Here is an 8,385-nt window from a genome sequence, read left to right on the forward strand (position 1 = left end):
TTTACGGGAATGAGGCAACATTTTGGTTCGGGGACCAGCGGAGATATACGTACAAAAAATTGTGGATGTAGGTTCGACTGAAAGGTGATGATGCATGGGCCCTGCATTTTGATATACCCGCGGCCGCGTGAAATTTGCCACTCTACTCAAAATAATGCATAAAAGTTCCTCCAAAAACATCTATAACTAATTGGAAGTGAATGTATGCATAAAATGAAAATGTAATACTCCCTCTGTCTAGGTGTATAAGTCATCTTAGGTTTTTTGGCTAGTTAATAGCATTCCATGCAATGAATTATCCACTTCATATCATGTTTGAAAGTCTCAAGCCATTGAAAGTATGCACGGCCCACATCTCTTATTGGTTGATATGTGACGAAACAAGAAACGAGGAGGGAGTTAATGTACCGTGCCTAAGTGTTTTGGGATTATCTGGTTTTCGAAAGATGACTTACACACCTAGACGGAGGGAGTACAAAGAGAAAAAATGATTTGTAGTTAAAAGAATGACATTTCTAACAAAATGCGAACGTGAATGTGAACTACATATGTGTGCACGTGACCAACACATACATTGTCAATACAAAATCTAATGCAAGAAATAAATCCTGAGTCACATGCACGAATTGATGATGTGGTGCTTGCATGCATAGAGTACAAAAAAATGTGATTTATGACTTGCATGCATGACGTGTTCTTGTGCCATAGTTGCATGTCCAGGAAAAATGCTACTAGTGGGTTGTACTAGCTATTTATGAATAGAAGATCTATACATGGAAGTTGTAGGGAAAAAGATGACATGTATCTCAATTCCTATGAGTAGGGATTGGAAAAGATATGTCATTTGGTTCACATCATAGGAACTTTTCTATTGAATCTAGAGATGACAAGTATCACAATTCCTATGAGGAGGGATTAGAAAAGAGATGTCATTTGGTTCACATCATAGAAACTTTTCTATTGAATATACGCTAATGTTTATTTTCTTTTGAAATTGTGGGAGTATAGGAATCCATTCATATGAAACAAGTGGCTCTAAAGCTATAAAAATGATATCATGTTTATTTTCCTTTGAAATGTGGAGTATATGAATCTATTCTATGAACCAATTGGTCCTAAAGGAAAAAATCCTATAAAAACCATATCATATAGAGTTCCTATGATATTCCTCCACACCAAAGGATTGTTGAAATTGCTGCAGGCGATACGACGGTCTTTCTTTGTACACTCCTGCCCCATGTTTATAGTTACCTCTCGAATATGAATGAAATGATATATACTGGGTATTCTATATGTGCATTTTGGTACATGATACGTCTCCAACGTATCTACTTTTCCAAACACTTTTGCCCTTGTTTTGGACTCTAATTTGGATGATTTGAATGAAACTAACCTGGACTGACGATGTTTTTAGCAGAACTGCCATGGTGTTGTTTATTGTGCAGAAAACAAAAGTTCTCGAAATGACTGAAATTCCACGGAGATAAATTTTGGAAAATATAAAAAATACTGGCGAAAGAATCAAGCCAGGGGGCCACACCCTGTCCACGAGGGTGGGGGCGCGCCCGCTCCCCCTGGGCGTGCCCCCCTGTCTCGTGGGCCCCCTGATGCTCCACCGACCTCAACTCCAACTCTATATATTCCGTTTCGTTGAGAAAAAAAACCAGAGAGAAAGTTTCATCGCGTTTTACGATACAGAGCCACCGCCAAGCCCTAATCTCTCTCGGGAGGGATGATCTGGAGTCCGTTCGGGGCTCCGGAGAGGGGGATTTGTCGCCATCGTCATCATCAACCATCCTCCATCACTAATTTCATGATGCTCACCATCATGCGTGAGTAATTCCATCGTAGGCTTGCTGGACGGTGATGGGTTGGATGAGATTTACCATGTAATCAAGTTAGTTTTGTTAGGGTTTGATCCCTAGTATCCACTATGTTCTGAGATTGATGTTGCTATGACTTTGCTATGCTTAATGCTTGTCACTAGGGCCCGAGTGCCATGACTTCAGATCTGAACCTATTTTGTTTTCATGAATATATGTGAGTTCTTGATCCTATCTGCAAGTCTATAGTCACCTATTATGTGTTATGATCTGACAACCCCAAAGTGACAATAATCGGGATACTTCTCGGTGATGACCGTAGTTTGAAGAGTTCATGTATTCACTATGTGTTAATGCTTTGGTCCGGTACTCTATTAAAAGGAGGTCTTAATATCCCTTAGTTTCCATTAGGACTCCGCTGCCACGGGAGGGTAGGACAAAAGATGTCATGCAAGTTCTTTTTCATAAGCACGTATGACTATATTCGGAATACATGCCTACATTACATTGATGAACTGGAGCTAGTTCTGTGTCACCCTATGTTATAACTATTACATGAGGAATCACATCCGACATAATTATCCATCACTGATCCAATGCCTACGAGCTTTTCACATATTGTGCTTCACTTATTTACTTTTCCGTTGCTACTGTTACAACTACTACAAAACTGCTATCTTTACTTTTGCCACTGTTACCGTTACTTCCATACTACTTTGCTACTAAATACTTTGCTGCAGATACTAAGTTATCCAGGTGTGGTTGAATTGACAACTCAACTGCTAATACTTGAGAATATTCTTTGGCTCCCCTTGTGTCGAATCAATAAATTTGGGTTGAATACTCTACCCTCGAAAGCTGTTGCGATCCCCTATACGTGTGGGTTATCAGTACACAAAAACTCAGTAAAAGTTTGCGAGGTTCGAATTTTCAATAAAGCTATATGCACTTCATATTGGAATGGAGGGAGGAGCATACGGAAGTTGCTAACACTCGCGTGGAAGATTTGTGTGTCAGAGGAGTGGTTGTTCTGCTAAATGACATGGCAAAACCGACACTGTTGGATGCCGATCTAACGGTTCTTATGGCGTTTGTCAGGAAACGGCTTGTGGCAAACGTTTGTCAGATATGATTTATGGACACATGCATTGCATTGATACATGCCCCCTCTCTCTCACGCACACACGCACCCTCATGTGTCACGACTCTCCGAGTCCTCTCGCACCCACCGTCTATCTGTAGGTAGATGTCACACACATATGAGCTCTTCACACCCTACCCTCGGAACTTCTAAAAACAATAGACGTCGTGCACCTTTTATTTTAACTCACACATCACACACTTATACTATTACTCTGGTGGCGAGCGTTCTTTGGGCATAGTATATTGTACTCTCACGAATAGAAGCGGTGCATGCACGCACTAGTTCTCTCACACCCACTCGTGGGTACACGTAGGAGCGCTTTTTTGGGCATATATATAAGCAGGAGCCTTAGTACTTGCTTTACTAGGGTTCCTCTCTTTCACTCTCTCATGCTCTCTAGATCTAAGCAAGACATAGGTGGACACACTATCTCTCTGCTCATGGCTGGTCACAAATCCGGCCGGACCACCTCGACCGGGGCAGGGGTGTAGGTGCATCGTTCATGCTTTCATCGGTGGCAAGGGAGGAGACCAATGGCTGCCCGCGCGTACCTCCAGACGCCGTCTTTGCCACATGCTGACGACCCGGGAGGGCCTCTGACTCCTTGTTCCTCCCTGTGGTATTGTGGCCAAGATGCGGCCTCCAGACGCCGTCTTTGCCACATGCTGACGACCCTCAGGTATATATTCCTTCGAAACCTACCTTGCTCTATTGCCCCAGATCCCCACGTGGTTGTGTGTGGATCTTTTTCTACTTCCATCGGCTGTTCCAAAGCCACCTACACTTTTACTATTATTAGAGGTAAAGCTAGTTCATACAGTCGAATCTAAGAGTTGGTTCAAACAGGGAAGAAGTGGGAAAGCTATAGCATGAATCTAGGACTTGGTTCTAAGAGGAAACGGGGGAAAGTAGTAGATACCACCATTTTATGAAGTGCTTCCGTCTTGCTTTATTTCCCATGAATTGTGTTTTTGCAGTTACACTTAAATCTCACACCGCTAACATTGCTTCAGCCCAATGGAAGTGCACACATAAATCTCTCATGATAGTAACACTAATGCTATTGTTCTACATGTTAATCTAGTGTCAGTGTTGATGTGATGTGATGCTACTTACTTAAGGGCACTTTCATACTGTCAACGTAGTGCCAATTATAACACAATAGATGCTACTGTTAATCATATGCCACTTCAAATAACTATCACTATTTAAATAACCAATTATAACACAAAATAGAATCTGTCAAAAACAGAACAGTCTATAGTAATCTGGACTTTGACCATACTTCTTGAAGTCCAAAAGTTATGAAAAACTAGGAAAACGTAGGCAATTTTCATATAAACCTTGTGTAAAAAAATTCATAATTTTATTGCGCTTTTGTGGTTTTTAATAATTCTGCTACTGGGCGCAAAAGTTTCTATTTTTCAACAAGATCAAATCAACTATCACCCAACATGAGATAGGCTTGATATTTCAATGATGCTCACATCAAAGATAATAATTGAAACACGAAGAGAGCATCATGTAGCATGCGAAGAACACATTTAAGTCTAACATACTTCCTATGCGTAGGCATTTTATAAGTAAACAAATTATCAAGTCATGCAAAAACTAGCATATGCATGGAAGAAGAAAGAAACAATAGAAGTCACAACATAATGAGAGGTGATTTAGTAACATGAAAATTTCTAAAACCATATTTTCCTCTCTCATAATAATTACATGTAGGATCATAATCAAATTCAACAATATAGCTATCATAAAAAAATTCTCTTCATGATCCATGTGCATAAAATTTTATAATCTTCCAAGATAGTGGGATTAGCATCAACTAAAGTCATGACCTCTCCAAACCCACTTTTATTATTATCGCAAGAATATTCATCATGAGCTTTAAATAAATTTTCATGATCATAATTATCACCCCAATCATGATCATTGCAATAAGTAGTGGACATATCAATAGTAGCATCCCCAAGCTTGGGGTTTTGCATATCATTAACACAAGTGAGATTAATAGAATTCATAATAACATCATTGCAATCATGATTTTCATGGAAAGAGATATCATGAACCACTTCATCACAATCTTCATATTCATGAATTTCAAGCAAAACTTCATAGAGATAATCAAGTGCACTCAACTCACTAGCAATTGGTTCATCATAATTGGATCTTTTGAAAAAATCGTCAAGTGGATGAGGATCCATATCAATAGACTTTTGGCAAGCGAAGATGCAAGCAAATAGAAGACACATGGCAACACAAGCAAAGATAGAAAACAAGCAAAAAGGCAAACAAGAAAGAAAAGCAAATGAAAAGGCAAAATATTTTTGTGTTTTGTAAAAATGTTTTAGAAGTGGCGGAGATGAAAATGATAGGCAAATGGCAAATAATGTAAATTGCAAGGAGATGAGATTTGTGATTGGGTACCTGATAGATGTTGATGATGTCTCCCCGGCAACAGCGCCAGAAATTCTTCCTGATTGCTTGTATCTGCATTGGTATTCCCCGAAGAGGAGAGGATGATGCAGCACAACAATGATAAGTATTTCCCTCAATTATGAAACCAAGGTTATCAATCCAGTAAGAGAACCAAACAACACTATGTAAACAACACCTGCACACAAATAACAAATACTTGTGACCCAACGCGTAAGAGGGGTTGTCAATCCCTCCTCGGTATTGAGATAGATTAAATTGTATGAGATTGGATAAATAGATCTAGCAAAAACACAAAATAAAATAAATAAAGAAAAAGTGCAGCAAGGTATTTTTGTTTTTTTGGAATAATAGATTTGAAAACAATATGATAGGAAATAGACCCGGGGGCCGTAGATTTCACTAGTGGCTTCTCTCGAGAAAATAGCTACGGTGGGTAAACAAATTACTATTGGGCAATTGATAGAAGAGCAAATAATTATGACGATATCCAAGGCAATCATCATGTATATAGGCATCACGTCCAAGATTAGTAGACCAAAACGATTCTGCATCTACTACTATTACTCCACATATCGACCGCTATCCAGCATGCATCTAGTGTATTAAGTTCATGGAAAAACGGAGTAATGCACTAACAACAATAACCTAATGTAGACAAGATCTGTTCATGTAGGAATAGACCACATCTTTTTATCCTTAATGGCAATGATACATGCATGTCACTTCTCCTTTTGTCACTGAGATTGAGCACCGCAACATCGAACCCATCACAAATCACCTCTTCCCATTGCAAGAAAAATCAATCTAGTTGGCCAAACCAAACCAAAGTTTCAGAGAAGAAATACAAGGCTATAATAATCATGCATATAAGAGATCAAAGAAGACTCAAATAATATTCATAGATAGATCTGATCATAAACTCACAATTCATCAGATCCCAACAAACACACCACAAAAAGTCATAACATCAAATAGATATCCAAGAACATCGAGGAGAACATTGTATTGAGAATCAAAAAGAGAGAAGAAGCCATCTAGCTACTGCCTATGGACCGGTAGGTCTATGGTAAACTACTCACGCATTATCAGAGGAGCACCAATGAGGATGATGAACCCCTTCGTGATTGTATTCCCCTCCGGCAAGGTGCCGGAATAGGGCTCTAGATTGGATCTTGTGGTTCTGGAACATGCGGTGGCTAGAATTGTTTTTCATTGACTCCCCTAGGGTTTCTGGAATATTTGGGTATTTATAGAGCTGAGAGGCGGTGGATACAGGCCGCTGGGCCCCACTACCCACCAGGGCGCGCTAGGGGCCTCTGGCGCGCCGTGGTGCCTTGTGGGCCCCACAAGCCTCCCCTTTGGTACTTCCTTGGCTCCCAAGTTGTCTTCTAGGCATAAAAAAATCTCTAAAAAGTTTCGTGGCATTTGGACATCGTTTGGTACTGATATTCTGTGAAGTAAAAAACAAGCAAAAAACAGCAACTAGCACTGGGCACTATGTCAATAGGTTAGTCCCAAAAAATGATATAAAGTTGCTATAAAATGAATATAAAACATCCAAGGATGATAATATAACAGCATGGAACAATAAAAAGTTATAGATACGTTGGAGACGTATCAGCTAACACCTTTCATCACATAATGAAAAATAAAATAAGAATCAAGCATCAAAATTTACTTCTCAGCAAAATTATCTTGGTAGAAAACTCTCACGGATATTTTGACTTTCAGTGATGGTCGAGCTGGGCGAGCCCATCGTGGATTATCAAGGTATAACAGGAAGAGCTCACCCAGATCGACTGTCATCGTCAAAAGTCGATTTTCTTCCTCCAAGAACAACTACTATCATCTGTCGGTGATGGTCGCTCTTTCTCTACTCTTCTTTCTTTAAAAAGATCACAGAGGAGGAGCAGAGAAAGAGAGACCCCCTACAACAACAGTTTGTAACATCTCTCATGTGTCAAATATGGTGGACACTCTCTCTGGTGGTGGTATATATGGTGGACACACTTTTAAGGGTATTTTGATTTCGCTGATGGTCGAGTTGGGCGAGCCCATGATGTGTTATCAAGGTATAACAGGAAGAGCTCACGCAGATCGACCGTCATCGTCAAAAGTCGATTTTCTTCCTCAAGGAACAACTCTCATCGACTGTCGGTGATGGTCGCTCTTTCTCTGCTCCTCCTGCTTTACCACGATCTCATAGGAGGAGCAAAGGAAGAGCGACCCCCTATGGCAACAGTCGGTTGACACTCTCTCACGTATATATGGTGGACGCTCTCTCTGGTGGTGGTATATATGGTGGACACTCTTTCACGGGTATTTTGACTTTCGATGATGGTCAAGCCAGCGACTCCATCGTGCGTGACATATGTATATCACAGGATGAACTCGCCCAGATTGATGGCCATCGTCAAAAATCGATTTTCTTCCTCCAAGAACAACTCTTATCGACTGTTAGTGATGGTCCCTCTTCCTCTGCTCCTCCTGCTTTACAAAGATCATAGAGGAGGAGCAGTGGAAGCGTGACCCCCTACGACAATAGTCAATACCATTTCTCTGAAAACATCTCTCATCTATCAAATATGGTCAACACTAGCTCAAGATAAAAACTAATGCATAAAACCTGCTGCAAAAATGAATACATAAAAACTACTACAAAAACCAATACATAAAACTACTACAAAAAATACTACATCAAAACTACTACATAAACTATTGCAAAAAGTAAATACATCCATCCACCCATAGCATCTATCCATAGAACATCATCAAAATTTATCTAATCTATTCATCTATCCATCTATGCATCTATTTATCCATACATACATCCACCCATAGCATCCATACATCTATCCATCTATCCATCTATTCATCCACCCATAGCATTCGTCCATCCATAGCATCCATCCATACATCCATCCATCCATGTAGTAGTGGGGAGGGAGAAGCTCACCAAGTGGGGACTGGGGG

The sequence above is a fragment of the Triticum dicoccoides genome, chromosome 4B (assembly GCF_002162155.2).
Source record: "Triticum dicoccoides isolate Atlit2015 ecotype Zavitan chromosome 4B, WEW_v2.0, whole genome shotgun sequence".
NCBI lineage: Eukaryota > Viridiplantae > Streptophyta > Magnoliopsida > Poales > Poaceae > Triticum > Triticum dicoccoides.